We start from the raw sequence: 17062 nt of genomic DNA on the forward strand, positions 1-17062 counted from the left end.
GCTCGCGTTACTCTGTAATGGGAGTATGTTAGCTGAGTTGCAAGTTAAGTTGACCTAGATTGAGCAGATTCAAGATAAACAATTAGTGGATGAGACACTGGGTGTACGATTCCATCATGTGGAGAGTGGTACTACTGATTTTGGGTTGAATAGTGATGGTGTTCTGTGTTTTCGAGGTCGAATTTGTGTGCCAAATGATTTGGATTTGAGGCAGTCTATTTTGAGGAGGTGCATAGTAACCCTTATGCTATGCATCCCGGCAGTAATAAGATGTATCGCGACCTTTGTGAGTTATACTGGTGGACGAGTTTAAATCATGAGGTTACAGATTTTATTGCTCATTGTCTGACGTGCCAGCAAGTTAAGGCTGAGTACCAGTTGCCTTCGGGTTTATTGCAGCCAGTTAAGATTCCTTTGTGGAAATGGGAATGAGTAACGACAGACTTCGTTAGTGTGTTGCCCTTAACACCCACTAAGAAGGATTTTGTCCGGGTCATCGTAGATCGATTGGCCGAGTCTGGGCACTTTATTTCGGTTCGGATAGACTTTTCTCTTCAAAAGTTGGCAAAGTTGTATATCTTTGAGATAGTTTGATTGCATGGGGTTCTAGTGTCGATCATTTTTTATAGAGATCCTCGTTTCATTTCTCAGTTTTGGAAGAAATTGCACGAGGCTTTAGGTTCAAGGTTGGACTTCAGTACTGCTTTCAATCCTTAGACCGATGGTCAATCCGAGATGGTGATTCAGATACTGGAGGATATGCTTCGGAGTTGCGTGATTGATTTCCGAGTTAGTTGGAAAGATTATTTGCCTCTAGTGGAGTTCACCTACAATAACAATTTTCAAGCTAGTATTCAAATGGTAGCTTACGAGGCTCCTTACGATCGTAAGTGTCGTACTCCTTTATGTTGGGCAGAGTTGGGAGAACGTCGAGTTTTGGGTCCTAAATTGGTTTCTGATACTGAGGATAAGGTTCAACTGATTCGGAATCATCTAAAAGCGGCTTCTGATAGACAAAAGCCTTATGCGGATCTGAAGAGGCGAGAGATTGGGTACTCTGTGAGGGACTTTGTGTTTCTGAAGGTCCCTTCATGGAAGAAGGTTTTGCGGTTCGGTCGTAAGGGCAAGCTGAACCCTAGATTTATTAGACTGTACTGACTTTTGAAATATGTGGGACCAGTTGCCTATCAGTTGGAGTTACCCCCTGAACTAGACTGTATTCATGTTGTGTTTCACGTCTCAATGTTGAGGCGGTACCGATCTGATCCATCTCACATTGTCTCCGTCGAGGATATTGAGGTTAGGCCAGATTTGACCTTTGAGGAGGAGCAGGTTCAAATTCTGGAGTGAGATGTTAAGGTTTTGTAGAGGAGGTTCATTTCATTAGTGAAGGTTCTGTGGTGGAATCATAGCACTAAGGAGGCCACATGGGAACCTGAGGAAACGATGCATCAGCAGTATTCTCATCTGTTCTGATCAGGTAAATTTCGAGGTCAAAATTTCTTTTAGGAGGTAGAGTTGTAACGCCCCAAAATTATTATTTCTACTTTTGTGAAAATGTGACACAAATGTACATCTGCTTCAAAGGTTAAGTGTTCTGGGTGTTTGTGAGAGGTCCCAAGTTCAAGCTTTGCCTTTGGCAAATTTTGATATTTTTCTAATTTAAGCCTTGCGTTTGGGAGTGGGCTTATATTTAATTATTTGTAAACTATATCAGAATGAGCCAACTGGTTCGAGTGGTAAAGGAGTCTGTGTGTTATGAGGAGGTCCTGAGTTCAAATCCCTGCGTGAGTGTGGCAGATATTTTGCTTGGCTTTGCATCAAAGTTTCGGTGGAATTTAAATTCTGAGGAGTTGGGTGTTAGTGGGTTAGTGCGGAGATAATTAAGGGATTTGGGAAGGTTATCAGATTTTGATTGTTTTTATTTTAATCTTTTTCAAAAAATTCGGCTTTCTTTTCCCAATTCTGACATTCTTCAAAATTCTCTATTCTACTCTGCTGAAATTTTCTTTACTTTTCCCCCCGCTTTTGTAACGCCTTAAAATACCTGTATATGTACCTATATTAATTTGACACAAATTTGTATCTGCTTCAATGGTTAAGTGTTCTGGGTGTGTGTGAGAGGTCCCAAGTTTAAGCCAAAACTTGGGTAAATTTTGTTATTTTGATGAATAAAGCCTGAACTTAGTCCATTAGGCTTATATTTTGTTGTTTGTAAAATATGTCAGAATGGGCTTGCTGGTTTGGTGGTTAAAGGGTGTGTTGTTAAGCTGGAGGTTTCGAGTTCGAATATTTGCTGTGGAAACGGGATTATTTTTTCTGCGAATTTTGGCTACAAGTTTGTGCTTTACGAAAAGGATGAGTTGATGGGTTAGTGGAGATAATTAAGGGATGTGGATTAGGGGGTTATCAATTTTGTTGGCATTCTGCTTCCTTTTTTGGAAAATTTCGGCTACCCTCCTCCATTTTCCCTCTTTTGCTGTCGATTTCCCTTCTCCTATTTTTGTTGCTGCCGAAATTTCCCTTGCTTTCCTGTTGTCCGTTTTGTTTTTGTAATAGCTAGCTTTGACAACTCTTAGATGTTGTAATCATTGGTAAATGTCTGTTTATTGTTATGGAGCACTACTCCAATTAAGTGATTAAGTGGTGTTTTACTGTTGTTTAGGAGTCATTCAGGAGGCTGGAATCAATGTTTCGTCGAGTTGATTCGAGGTGGTGATCATTTTGAAGCAGTAAGTCAATATTTTGTTTTGGGGATTTATTGTAGGAGACTAGTTTTAGAATTTTTAAGGGTTGAATACCTTGATTATAGGTATCGGCGGTCTCGGGGTGGTGAAAAGTGCAAATATGAACCAGGTGTATACCCGAAAACATAGAAAATGAGAAACGACGAAAGCTAAAAAATGATTTTGTCGATGCTACACGGACATGTGAATAACGAGGCCAGGCCATGCTTGAAGTACACGACTGTGTGATGCCCGAGTGAGGTTGTATATGATACACGGGCTCAGCCAACTGGGTTGTGTGGGCCACACGGGCATGTGGGCCCACACAGTGAACCATACAGGCATGTGGGATTTTAGGCCAGGCCGTGTGATCCACATGGCCTGTAACAGCTCGATTTTGGGGCTAGTCGGAACAGTGGTTTCGAAAACCACTATTTCAAAGCCAAAAAAATTATTTTATTATTATTTTATGTGTTATGGCATGATTATATGAATGCATGAAAAATTTGGTAAGATAATTTTAGCGATTTCATGCTTAATTGCAAAAAAGAACTACATCGCATAAAAGGGAAAATGTTTTGTTTTACTACACAAATGTGTTAAATAGCTAGATAACCAAAATTAAGGCCTTTAAAGGGCAATTAGACTCTTTTAAATAGAGGTGGCCGGCCATAGGGGACAAGATTGTTCAAAATGTCAAAGTTAGGTGACATTTGGTGACTTAATTGATTATAATAAAGCAAAAGAAAAAGGGCTATCATCTTCCACACCTCTCCACCAAAATTTTCAGCCATTCTAAGGGTTTTAGAAGCTCAAAATTTTAGCAACTTCTCATCCTTGCAAGTAAGTGATTTAGATGGTTTTTATTGATTATTTTTGCATTTTTAGGACCCTTGTAGCATGAGCTAGCAGATAAGGGGACTATATTGCAAGATGGTTAAAAGTCTAGGGTTTGCCATGAGAGTATTCATGCTGTTTTCTAAAATTTTATGGAAGAAAATGAATCATGGTTGGGAAATAAACAACTTTTGTAAAGTAGTTTTCATGGAAACTCTAACTAAGGACCATTTTGCATAAGCTATGAAATAGGTGATAAATGTGTGAAGTAATGAGAATTTTGAGATGCTATATATATAAAATGAATTCGGTTTAAGGGCAAAACTTTATAAGGAAATTTGATAAAAATCAACTTTCGAGCCTAGGGGTCAAAATTGAAATTTTTGCAAAGCTTAAGGGCAAAATGGTTATTTTACAATAGTATGAGTCTCAAGATGAATTGAATGATTTTTGTATTAAATAAGCTAAATTTTGACGTTTTAGATCAAGTGAAACATGATTCGGGTCTTAATCGAGGGAAGAACAAATTTTACGAGGATTAGGCTCATTCCTATAATTTTGTGCCGAGGTAAGTACATATGTAAATAATGTGTCATTGTAGCTTATTTTTAAACGTTTTATCATTATCATGTATTATAATCTTACTTGTTACCATAGAAGCATAAACATTGTGATATAAGAGTAATCTACATAATGAATAAGTACGACGGCATCAGGTTAAATATGAAATCCCGTTGAACCTCAGAAATAGTATAGGATACAAAAGGTATGTCATGAGGAACTATATGGTCTAAACTCATGAGTTATGTCTGAGTTCAGGAGATAAATGTTATATGTAATGTGGGTCCAGGTATTGACCTTAAGTGCACACCCGTGAGTAGTTCAATAAGCGGGCATTACATGATAGAGTTATGGGGTCCGGGTACTGACAAGCGAAAAGGCCCGTGAGTAACTCAAAATACGAGCATTACAAAGTATGAGGTAGCTCTGACTACTCATATGACACTTAAGTGTAGACTTTCTGTGTATTCATTAGTATTTCGAGTGTTCAACGGGTAGTTTGAAGAACAAGTTGGGGAAAATTTCAATGAGGTATGTTATTAGAGAGAATGAAATTGAGATATTTTACGGATGATTATAGGTATGTATACTAAACCCATGAACAAGACCTTAGTGTGTGATGAGATGTAGTAAGTATGCATAAAGGAAGTGAAGAGTAAGATAGTTAGCTTAAAATGATATATCATTTAAGTATGATAAGCCATTGTTTGATGAATGTTTTCATAATTACAGTTATTTGCATATATGTACTTACAATGCTCCCATGCTTACCCTCTTTCCTTTCCATTTCCTCATAGTGCCGCCAAAATAGCTTGTAGATCATCGCCGACGTCGGGGAAGCCAGCCACACAATCCTTGAAGCACTTGGTATAGCTAGTTTTATCATTCTGATTATGGCATGTATAGGAACTTTTGATTTTATTTTAGTGTCACATTCTTTTGGGGCCAAATGTGTTGGCTTGTTTTAGTATTTGATTCCTTTTGTATAAGGCCACGAAAATGGCTAATTTAAAAGTCATTATATGAATGCAAGATAGTCTTTCATGAATGCGAAATTGTTGGCGTGGTTGAATATATGAAATGTATGTAGGCCATAGCTACAGTTGTTGGTTGATAAATCATATTAAGTTAGACTTTGTTATTTGGTTAGTAGTAAATTTTGTTTCAGGGTGGCATAGGGCTTGGTAAATAGCCTTATATTGTCCATATGAGTAGACACACGGGCATGTGTCTAGGCCATGTGTGACACACGGTCAGCCCCATGGGCGTGTTACATGGCCATGTGTCCCCTGCACATAAAATTTACAGGTCAGCATGCATGGTAGTAAACACACGAGCAGAGACACAGCCGTGTGTCTCAACCGTGTAAAGGGCATGACCTAGCACACGGGCGTGTACCTTGGCCATGTGACCCTTAATGGTTGCTAACGTCAGAAACAAAATGTTAAGGTTTTTAGACACGGGCTAGGACATGGGCGTGTCATGGCCATGTGAGGGACACGGACAATAGACACGGTCATGTGTCAGGCCATGTGAAAACCCCTGTAGGTTCAAATTTAGAATCTATTTCACACGGGTATGGGACACACACGTGTCCCTAGATGCTTAGGTCATGTGTGTCACACCGGCCATCAGCACGACCATGTTATAATAACCACACGGACGTGCGCCCTATTTCATGAGCTATTTTTCTAAAGTTAGCTAAATGACCCGGGTTGGTCCCAAATGGTTTCCAATGGATGTTTGGGGCATTGTAGGCCCATATTAAGGAGTTCAGACAATGTTCGAAAAAGTTTTAAATTTGATCAAGCCTTGCTGATTTGAAAAGGTTGGAAAGGCATGTGTTTAAGTTTAGTAACGCCTTATATTCTGTCCCGACGTAGGGCACGGGTGTGGGGTGTTACATTTAGTAGTATCAGAGCTATGATTTAGTCAGTTCTCGGGCTAACCTAGCATGTGTACGAGTCTGGCTATACATGCCATAGATAAATTGTGATACTGTGATGGCTCCTGATTTTGTTATTATGTTTTCTTATAGTAATGGATCCCGATCGAACTATGGTGGACGATGTACAAAGTAATGCACCGGCTCCTGCTAAAGGGGCAGTGCTATCCGATAATCGACCTCTCATTGTTAGTCAGGGAGGGGGAGATGGGGCTCGGGAAACCTTTCTCCTCATGATGAATTAATGGTACACGAAGTTCATCCAAGCAAACCAAAATGCTCAACCCCCTCCACCTCCCCCTATTCCTCAACCTGTCCCTGTAGCACCCCAAGGTATGGATTTTGTTAGATTAAAAAGACCCCTAGTGGACAAGATCCAAAAGTATGGAGTCGAGGAGTTCCGTGCTAATAAAGATGATGATCACTGAAGGGCAGAGTTCTGGCTTGAAAATACCATCAGGGTATTCGATGAATTATCTTGTACTTTTGAAGAATGCTTGAAGTGCGCCATATCCTTGTTGAGGGACTCGGCATACCACTGGTGGAAAACGTTATTTTCAGTGGCACCTCACGAGAGAGTCACATGGGAATTCTTCCAAAAAGAATTCCTGAAGAAATATATTAGTGAGAGATTCATGGATCAAAAGCATAAGGAGTTTCTTGACTTGAAGTAGGGCTGCATGACGGTTACTAAATATGAAAGGGAGTCCATCCGACTTAGTAAGTATGCTCGGGAGTGTGTGTCCTCCGAAGCTAAGATGTGTCAAAAGTTTGAGGATGGACTTAATGAGGATATTAGGTTGTCAGTGGGCATCCTTGAATTGAAGGAGTTTGTAGTGCTTGTTAATTAGGCATGTAAAGTCGAGGAGTTGATCAAGGAAAAGAAGAAAACTAAGAATGAACTAGAGATGTAAGGAAGAGGCATGCAAGCATGTCATTTCTGTCTCAGCTAGAGACGTTTACTCTCGTTCTCATGTGTCAGCTAGACACTCGTACAGAGATCGTAAGAAGTAAGATTTGGGTTTTAAATCTCAGGCTATATCAGTGGCTAGTGTGGGTAATGTTAGATCTTCTCGACCAGAGTGCTAGCATTATGGTAGAAGTCATTTCGGTAAGTGTAGAATGAACAATAGATCATGTTTCTGATATGGTTCTCAAGGCCATTTTATCAAGGATTGCCCCGAAAGGAATGAGAAAGAAAAATTTCAAAGTGTAAGGCCAAGTAGCAGAAATTCTAAAGGAAGACCTCAGAGGAATGTCGAAATTAGGGCTAGCAGCAAGAATGTGATGGGAGACACCACAGTAAGACCAGAAGCTAGAACTCTGGCTAGAACCTATGCCATACGTACGCGTGAAGATGCATCTTCTCCTGATGTGATGACCGATACATTTCCTCTCTATGATAATACTGTTATTGCTTTGATTGACCCTAGTTCTTCTCATTTGTATGTGTGCATGAAATTGGTGTCTAGCATGAACATACCTGTTGAGTCTACGGAGTTTATGATTAAGGTGTCAAATCCTCTAGGCAAGCATGTGATAGTCGATAAAGTATGCAAGAAATGTCCTTTGATAGTTAGAGGACACTGTTTTTCGGCCAATTTGATGTTGTTACCATTCAATGAGTTTGATGTCATATTAGGTATGGACTAGTTGACATTCCATGATGTTGTAGTAAATTGTCGGTGAAAGGTTATTAAATTGAAATGTGAAAATGGTAAAATTCTTTGGGTTAAATCAGATGAACTAGAGAACTTGCCTATTGTGATATCCTCAACGTCTACCTAGAAATGTTTGAGAAAGGTTATGAGGCTTATTTGGCTTTTGTAATGAATCCTAAGGAGTCTGAGTTGAGGGTTGACTCAGTGCCAGTTGTAGGTGAATATGTGGATGTATTTCCAGAAGAATTGCCTGGGTTACCCCCTAATCGAGAAGTTGAATTTAGTATAGAGCTAATGCCAAGGACAACGCCTATTTCAATTGCTCCGTATCGAATGGCTCCGACTGAGTTGAAAGAACTAAAGTCACAATTGCAAGAGTTGACTGATGAAGGTTTTGTGAGACCAAACTTTTCACCGTCGGGTGCTCCGATTCTATTTCTGAAAAAGAAAGATGGATCCATGAGGTTGTGCATAAATTATCGGCACTTAAATAAGATGACAATCAAGAATAAATATCCGTTGATGTGGATTGAAGACTTGTTTGATCAATTGAAAGGAGTAGCATGGTTTTCTAAGGTAGACTTGAGATCCAGCTACTACCAACTGAGAGTTAAAGAGTTAGATGTGCCTAAAACTGCTTTTAGGACGAGGTATTGTCACTATGAGTTCCTCGTCATGCCTTTTGGCTTAACAAATGCTCCCGCCATGTTTATGGATTTAATGAATAGAATATTTCATCCATATTTAGATAAGTTTGTGGTTGTGTTTATCGATGATATTCTAATCTATTCTAGAGATAAGGTAGAACATGCCAAACACTTGAGAACTGTACTGTAGACTCTGAGAGATAATCAGTTGTATGCCAAATTTAGTAAGAGTGCATTTTGGCTTCTAGAAGTCGAATTTTGGGTCATATTGTCTCGAGTGATGGCATTAGGGTTGATCCTAGCAAGGTTTCTGCTATTGTTGAATGGAAACCACCAAAGAATGTGACCGAGGTTAGAAGCTTTTTGGGTTTGGCTGGTTATTACAGGCGATTTCTAAAGGACTTCTCCATGATTGCTACTCTCATGATGAGATTATTGTAAAAATAAGTTAAGTTTGAATGGTCGGATAAGTGTCAGCAGAGTTTCAAGAAGTTGAAGAAGTTGTTGACTTAGGCTCCAGTATTAGTACAACCTGAATCAGGAAAAGAGTTCGTGATTTTATAGCAATGCTTCACTAAATGGCTTGGGATGCGTACTTATGTAGGAAGGCAAGGTTATAGCTTATGCCTCGAGACAATTGAAACCTCATGAGAAGAATTATCCAACACATGACCTAGAATTGGCCGCCATAATGTTTGCCTTGAAGATCTGGCTACATTATTTGTTTGGAGAGATATGCCATGTATACACCGATCATAAAAGTCTTAAGTACTTGATGACTCAGAAGGATTTAAATCTGAGACAATGGAAGTGGTTGGAACTATTAAAAGATTATGAGTTGATTATCGACAACCATCCGGGTAAGGCGAACGTGGTCGCAGATGCATTGAGTAGAATATCATTATTTTCACCTAGAGCAATGAACACCCAATTGGCCCTGCTAGAGGATGGTTCGATTCTAGCTGAGTTAAAAGCTAGACCGATGTTTCTCTAAGAAATTTGTGAAGTTCAGATGAGTGACAGTGAATTGCTAGCCAAGAGAACACAGTGTGAATCAGGTGTTGAACGAATTTTTGGATTGATTTCGATGGTTGCTTGAGGTTTCGGGGTAGGATTTGCATTCCTAAGGACACTTGGTTGATTCAAAAAATTTTACCTGAGGCACATAGTGGTTGTTTATCAGTACATTCTGGAAGTACGAAAATGTATAATGATATGAAGAAAATGCATTGGTGGCTAGGGATGAAACGGGACATTTCAGATTTTGTGTAAAAATGCTTAGTATGCCAACATGTAAAAGCCAAAAACCAAGCACATTTCGGATTACTTCAGCCTATCATGGTCCCCGAGTGAAAGTGGGATCGGATTACTATAGACTTTGTGATGAGTTTGCCGGTAATTTCGAGGAAGAAAGATGCAGTATAGGTTTTGGTTGATCGACTGACAAAGTCGGCTCACTTTATCCCGGTGCGAATGGACTTTTCACTTGATAAGCTAGCCGACTTATACATTTTCGAGATTGTGAGGCTTCATGGAGTACCCTTGTTAATTGTTTCAGATAAGGACCCAAGGTTTGCTTCAAGGTTTTGGAAGAAGTTGCATGTAACGCCCCAAAAACCTAAGTGTCTATTTTTGTATGTTGTGTGCATAAATGCATGCTTGCTTCAGTGGTTGAGTGCCCTGAGTTCAAGCTTTGGCTTGTACAAAATTTTGGTTTTTCTTGAATAAACCCTGGCCTCTTAGCATTAGGGTTATTAAATAAATGTTGGTAAATCATGTCAATAGAAAGGCTACTGATATAGTGGTGGAAGGCGTGTGAAGTGTTTAGGGGATCTGAGGTTTGAGGCTTGGTAACGCTAGAGGAGCTTTTTATTTTGCAGTTAACGTTGGGAAGGTGTTGTTGTTTGACTGAAAGTGAATGCTTGAGGAGTGGGGGAAGTTGAGGCCGAATTCTAGGAGTATGTTGGAGAGAATTTCGACTAGTTGGGATATGGATAGGTGTGATTTGGTTGAGAAATCTTAGGAGTGTTATGGGGAGAGAAGTTAGGAGAGTTTGAAGGAAGTGAGGAGGGTGTGCCAAAGTGGGACTCTCCCTCTTAGCAAAATTCTGCTTTGGCAGTTTGTAGGTATGATCATTTTGGATTTTCGATTTTGTTTTACTTATTTTCTGAATTCTGTTGTAGGTATTGTATTTTCTTCCTTTCTTCAGGTTTTCTTTGGTGGTACTCTTCTTGAGTAGCATAGAAGCTTCGGGGTTTGACAAGTTTCGTCTCTCGGTTTCTTTTCTTGACCGAACTCTTCCACCCATTCCCTCTCTCATTTGTTTTGGTTGACCGAATACCTTTTTTTGGTCCCTTCTCCACTTTTTCTTTCTTTTCTCAATTTTGTTTTCCCTTTTTGTGTTTTGGACGAATATCACTTGCCTCCTCTCCCTCTCTATCCATTCGGTTTTCATTGCTAGCCGATTGCTCTTTTTCTTGTTGGACCCGAATCTCTCTACACTTGTGTAAGGTAACTGATTTTGATTGTTTGGGTTGTTGAATCCGTGACTTAGAGTCAAACTTACTGTTTCCGCTATGTTAGGATTCACAGTTATTCTTTCCACTCTTCCTCTCTTTGTCAACATAAGCTTCCTCTCTGACACTATCTTTTATCCACCGTTTCTGATAGGGGTGTGACTGTTCTTCGTGGGACTCAATCCTAGAGTGTAACTTTGCAAGCCAAGTACTTCTAAGTAGTGGTAAGTTGTTGTTCTTTAGATTCTAATCATTTTCATTCGCGGTCTTGGTTAACAAGGTGGTAATGCTATACAGATTTTGTCAAGGTTTGGAAGGCAGCTTTGATCAGTGGTTAAAGAGAGAACCCGCTTGCTATTGAAGGTGGGAACCATTTCCATTTTGAATTAGATGCTATGCGTGGATGTCAATTTTAACGATTTAAGAACTAACGTGGGGTTATGATTGAATCTAGGTTTGGCATCGTACGAATTTGCTCACTTTTCACAAACAGGTGTCTAATCACAATACTTCTATTGTGAAACGGCAAAAGCCGAAAAACTGGCATCATCGATGGCACACGGGTGTGCTCTCGCTCGTGTTGTCATCTAAATGCAAAAACGCGAGCATGTGACTGTGGAGATCACCATGAGCGATTTCGTGCGCTTAGGTCGTGTTTGGCCACGTTAGGCCAAAATGGGCAGTGTGGGCCCCACAGGCTCGTGGGCCCCACACGGGTAAATTGCACGGATGTGTGGAGATTATTGGGCCAACTGTGTTGTTTACACAGAAAAGGTCATTATTTGGGCTAATTGGGCCACACGAGCGTATAGGCCCACAAGGGCCGTATTATGGGCTTGGGCCCATTTTTCTTGTTTAATTGTTATGGTTGACGGGTCGCACAAGTCGACTGTAGACCTACTGTTGGGTCAATAAGTACACCTAGACCCTAATTTATGGTATGAATGTTTTACCCCTATGAGGTAAATAACGGAAATACCCCTATGTGATATATGAATGTTTAAGCAAGTCATCTTATTTATATATGTACATTTATATTATGTTGCATTGCATGGGGTGGGACATACGATATTGGAGGAAGTGTACTGAAAGGTTATAAGCCTATTACTGGCAGCTCTACTGCAAATACTATCAGTGTTGCAACCGGTACTATATTTTAGAGTGTAGGGATGAGTGGGTCGATTTTATCCCCACATGGAGTGTAGGGTTGGACGGAGTGAAGTGTAGAGGATGGATGGGTAGAATCTTTGTATGCATTTCTGATACTGTATTGAAATGGGCTAAGGCCCACACCGATACTGTTACTTATTGGGCTAAGGCCCACACTGATATTGCAACTGATATAGGTTAGGCCCAGACTGTTCAACACTGTATGTTTGACTGTTTGATAAATATGGATTACACACTGAGTTTTCATAAAATCCCCTTTTTTGCCTATCTGTGCAAGTAATCCTTATACGGGTCGGTGCTGCGAGGGACTCGGAGATGGCAACACCACTGATTATGTTTTCATTTTGAATTTAGTAAAAGTAGTTTTATATGTGTAAATTTTCTGTAATAATGTCATTTTAAAGTTTCATTTTATTTGGGGATTTTTTTAAATTGACTTATATCTGCTAGCAGTTGGACTCGAGTTTTCAAAAGGTAAATGGTTTTCAACTGCTATGCCACGTAACTGGTTTCAAAAGCTTTCAGAACGAACACTGTTTTAAAGTGTAATAACGATTTTGTAGGGACATGTTTGGCTTAACGAACCTGTAATTTAACAAATAAATTAAATAAGATAGCTTTTCATAAAGAACACAAACAAGGTTTTAACACAAGCAGACTTTTCTAATAGAACTAGATTTTTTCCAAAACTCACTCCAATGTAACATCAGAAATGCTGCCATAACGTCTAGGCTCGGTTTGGGGTGTTACATTGCAAGAAGCTTTGGGGACAAAGTTGAATTTTAGCACAGCTTTCCACCTGCAAACCGGCGGTCAGTCGGAGAGAGTAATTTAGATCTTTAAGGATATGTTGCATTGTTGTGTTCTGGAATTCCAAGGCAGCTGGGAAAAGTATGTACCACTGGTCGAATTTGCGTATAATAATAGCTATCAGTCGAGTTTGAAAATGGCACCTTACAAAGCTTTGTATGGGCATAAGTGCCGAATGCCCTTGTATTAGACCGAGCTTAGAGAGAGTCAGATTCACGGGATTGACTTAGTCAAGGAGATCGAAGAAAAAGTTAAGGTTATTCGTGCTTATTTGAAGGCTGCTTCGGATAGACAGAAGTCATACGCGGATTTGAAACGAAAGGAAATCGAATTTCAGGTCAACGATAAAGTATTTTTGAGAGTGTCTTCTTGGAAAAAGGTTCTTAGATTCGGTAAAAAGGGTAAATTGAGTCTATGTTTTATTGGACCTTATGAGGTGATAGAGAAAATAAGGCCGCTAGCTTATCGATTAGCCTTACCATCAGAATTGGAAAAGATCCACGACGTGTTCCATGTGTCCATGTTACACCGATACCGCTCTGACCCTTCACATGTGATTTCTCTGGCTGATGTGGAGATTAGATCAGACATGTCTTAATTCTAGCTCGAGAAGTTAAGCGATTAAGGAATAAAAGCATCCTCTTTCTGAAAGTGTTATGGCAGAGACATAGAGTCGAAGAGGCCATGTGGGAAACAGAAGAGATTATGAGAGATCAATACCCGAACTTATTTCAAAATAGTGGTTTTGAAAACAACTATTTCGAAGCTAGAGAAATTATTTTATTATTATATGTGTTATGGCATGATTATATGAATGCATGAAAATTTTGGTGAGATAATTTTAGCGATTTCATGCTTAATTGAGAAAAAGGACTAAATCGCATAAAGGGCAAAGGTATTTTTTACCCAAATGTGTTAAATAGATAGAGAACCAAAATTAAGGCCTTTAAAGGGAAATTAACTCTTTTAAATAGATGTGGCCGGCCATTGGGGACAAGATTGGTCAAAATGTCAAAGTTAGGTGACATTTGGTAACTTAATTGATTAAAACAAAACAAAAGAAAAAGGGCTATCATCTTCCTCACCTCTCCACCAAAATTTTCAACCATTGTAAGGGTTTTAGAAGCTAAAAATTTTAGCAACTTCTCATCCTTGCAAGTAAGTGATTTAGATGGTTTTTATTGATGATTTTTGCATTTTTAGGACCCTTGTAGCATGAGCTAGCTAATAAGGGGACTATATTGCAATATGGTTAAAAGTCTAAGGTTTTTCGATGAGAGTATTCATGTTATTTTTTGAAATTTTATGGAAGAAAATGAATCATGGTTGTGAAATAAAGAACTTTTGTGAAGTAGTTTTCATGGAAACCCTAACTAAGGACCATTTTGCATAAGCTATGAAATAAGTGATAAATGTGTGAAATAATGAGAAGTTTGAGATGCTATAGTTATAAAATGAATTCGGTTAGGCTTGGCTAATAAGGAAATTTGATAAAATAAGGAATTTCGATAAAAATCAACTTTCGAGCCTAGGGGTAAAATAGTAATTTTTGCAAAGTTTAAGGGCAAAACGGTCATTTTACCAAAGTATGAGTCTCAAGTTGAATTGAATGATTTGTGTAACACCTCTTACCCGTATCCTAGACTGGGACAGGGTACGAGGCATTACCGAACTTAGACAGAAACAAACATGCAAAACTACGCCATAAAATTTCATCCAATCTAAAACCTTCAAAACAAGTTAAAATGTCCCTATTATAGACCTACGAGGCCCAAACATTACCTTATTGGCAGTCCGGGACTAAATCGAGAACTTATGGAGATTCTAAGAAAATTTCTAGGTTAAAGCCTCACACGCCGGTGTGGAGACGTTGCACACGCCCATGTTCTTGGGGACACGCCCATATCCCACACACGTGTTGAATTTTTGGATTTATTATCTATTTTGAACCTACAAAGGTTTTCACACGGCCGACCACACGCCCGTGTCCTTGGCCCATGTCCCTCACACGGCCTGGCACACGATCGTGTGGTAGCCCGTGTGATTTTAGCGAGCATTTTGTTTATGATGTCATCATAAAAATTTGAGGCACACGTCCGTGCCAGAGGTCGTGTCCTCCACACGGTTGAGACACACCTTCGTGTCTCTGCCCGTCTGTTTACTACCATGTAAGTTAACCTAAAATTCAAGGTGCAGGGGATACACGGCCGAATGACACACCCATGGGGCTGACCGTGTGTCACACACAACCTAGACACATGCCCGTGTGTCTACCCGTGTGGACCATTTGGAGGCTACTCTCCAAGCCATTGGTCACCCTTAAACAATCATACACTTCCACATGTTCAAAGGCATATCCCATGATATATTTGGACACTTAAACATGCAACATTATAGCATCACTATGACTCATTTCTCATACTAGACCATTAGTATTCACACAAACTTGTCTTTTCATCATTCCACATCAATTTCATGGTTTATTCTTATTATCATTCCATTATGAGTGCTAAATCATGCAACCACTTACTAGCAATTGAATCGTCATCCATCAACCAACATATACACATCTTAGTATGCATGTAAGGATAAACTTATGGATACATCCCAATCATTAATATGGACCAAATCACATGGCCACATACAAAATAATCAATGCCCAAATGAGCCATTATACTTGGCTACTTCAACATGACGCAATATACATAAAATAGACAAGTTTCCTATACATGCCATGACCAAAATAATTAACCCTTTTTTATTTATACCCAAATTTCTTGAAGATAGTGTGATTCGAGCTCCGACGTCCCCCGATCCTTCGAGCTAGCTTGACGTATCTATAGAGAAGGGAAAAGAGAGGAGGGTAAGCTATGAAGCTTAGTAAATACACATACAAATAATCTACATTTTGCAACTATTGAATATCTAAGCATAATTGCTTATCTATTATGATACTTTTCATTAACTCATACATCGAATTCATCAAATAGCAACAACATCAAGTTGGTCGAAAAACAAAGGCTCCTAATCATCAAAAGGCATTTCTTACGTACTTTATCGACTAATACATGCTTGCCTAACAGGTTTGACACTCTAGTCACAAATTTTGTAGACTCCACGGGTAAATTAATGCTAGATGCCAATTTCATGCATACATAAGAATGTGTAGAACTTGGGTCTATCAAAGCAATAACAATAGTGTCATAAAGAGAAAATATACCAGTGATCACATCAGGCGACGATGCTTCTTCACGTTCTCGTATGGCATAGGCTCTAGCTGGAGCCATAGGCTCTAGCTGGAGCCCTAGGCTCAGATCGCACTACCATTTCTCGTGTCATATTTTTGCTGCTAGCTCTAGTACCGACACTTTTTGGGGGTCTCACCTCTGAACCCGAACCACTCTATCTTGCATTCTGAAATCTCTCGCCCATCTCAGGACAATCCTTAATAAAGTGGTCTTGAGAACCACATCTATAACATGTTCCATCATTCCTCCTGCATGAGCCCGAATGACGTCTTCCGCAGTATTCACATTCAGGTCTATGAGGTTTAGCGTCTCCTACACTAGCTACAGATGTAGCCTGAGTTCGAAAACCCGAACTTTGCTTCTTACGATTTCCATGTGAATATCCTATTGATGCATAAGAAAGAGAATACACATCTTTAGATTTTTTAGACTTAGTTGGGGCCGATCTGCTCATCATTCTTTTTCACGTATCTCTAGCTTCCAAATCGACTTTCTTCTTCTCCTTTGTCAATTCTTCAGCCATACAAGCCTGCTCAACGAGCACAACAAACTCCTTTAACTCAAGAATGCCTACTAACAAACTGATATCCTTATTAAGTCCGTCCTCAAACCTTCTACACATCTTAGCCTCAGTGGGCACACATTCTCGGAGATATTTGCTAAGCCGGATGAACTCTCGCTCGTATTTGGTAACCGACATGTGACCTTCCTTAAGTTTAAGGAATTCCTTACGTTTCTGGTCGATAAACCTCTCGCTAACATACTTCTTCCAAAATTCCTCCTGAAATAAGTCCCAAGTAACTGCCTCATTAGGCATAACAGAAATCAAAGTCTTTCACCAATGGTAGGCATCATCCCTCAACAATGGAATAGCACACTTCAAACATCTTTCAGGTGTACAAGACAGTTCCTCAAACACCCGAATAGAATTCTCGAGCCAA

The sequence above is a fragment of the Gossypium hirsutum genome, chromosome A10, assembly GCF_007990345.1.
Source record: "Gossypium hirsutum isolate 1008001.06 chromosome A10, Gossypium_hirsutum_v2.1, whole genome shotgun sequence".
Taxonomy (NCBI): domain Eukaryota; kingdom Viridiplantae; phylum Streptophyta; class Magnoliopsida; order Malvales; family Malvaceae; genus Gossypium; species Gossypium hirsutum.